We start from the raw sequence: 295 nt of genomic DNA, 5'->3' as shown, positions 1-295 counted from the left end.
TAGCCCCTTCCCCAAAACACCCGGACGCAGCGCCGTACCCGCCGAGCGCAGCCAGCCCCTCCGCCCGTGTCCCCGGTCACGCAGACACGCCGTGGCCAGAGCTCCCGCACCGAGCCACCCCCGGCGCCTTCGCCCCGCGGATGCCTTGTGCACCCGCCCGCAAGCCACGTTCGCACTGTACCACACCCCGGTGCCGAGCTCCCGCCGGTACCGAAACCCCGTCCCTTCGCACAGCCAGCGCACCCGTCCTTGCCCGGGGAGCTGGTGCGAATCTGAGAGCGAAGCAATGCCAGGG

Source organism: Malurus melanocephalus, unplaced genomic scaffold (genome assembly GCF_030028575.1).
Source record: "Malurus melanocephalus ecotype Western Australia unplaced genomic scaffold, MMel_1.1 scaffold_93, whole genome shotgun sequence".
In the NCBI taxonomy this organism is placed as follows: domain Eukaryota; kingdom Metazoa; phylum Chordata; class Aves; order Passeriformes; family Maluridae; genus Malurus; species Malurus melanocephalus.
This window is presented reverse-complemented; position numbering follows the sequence as displayed.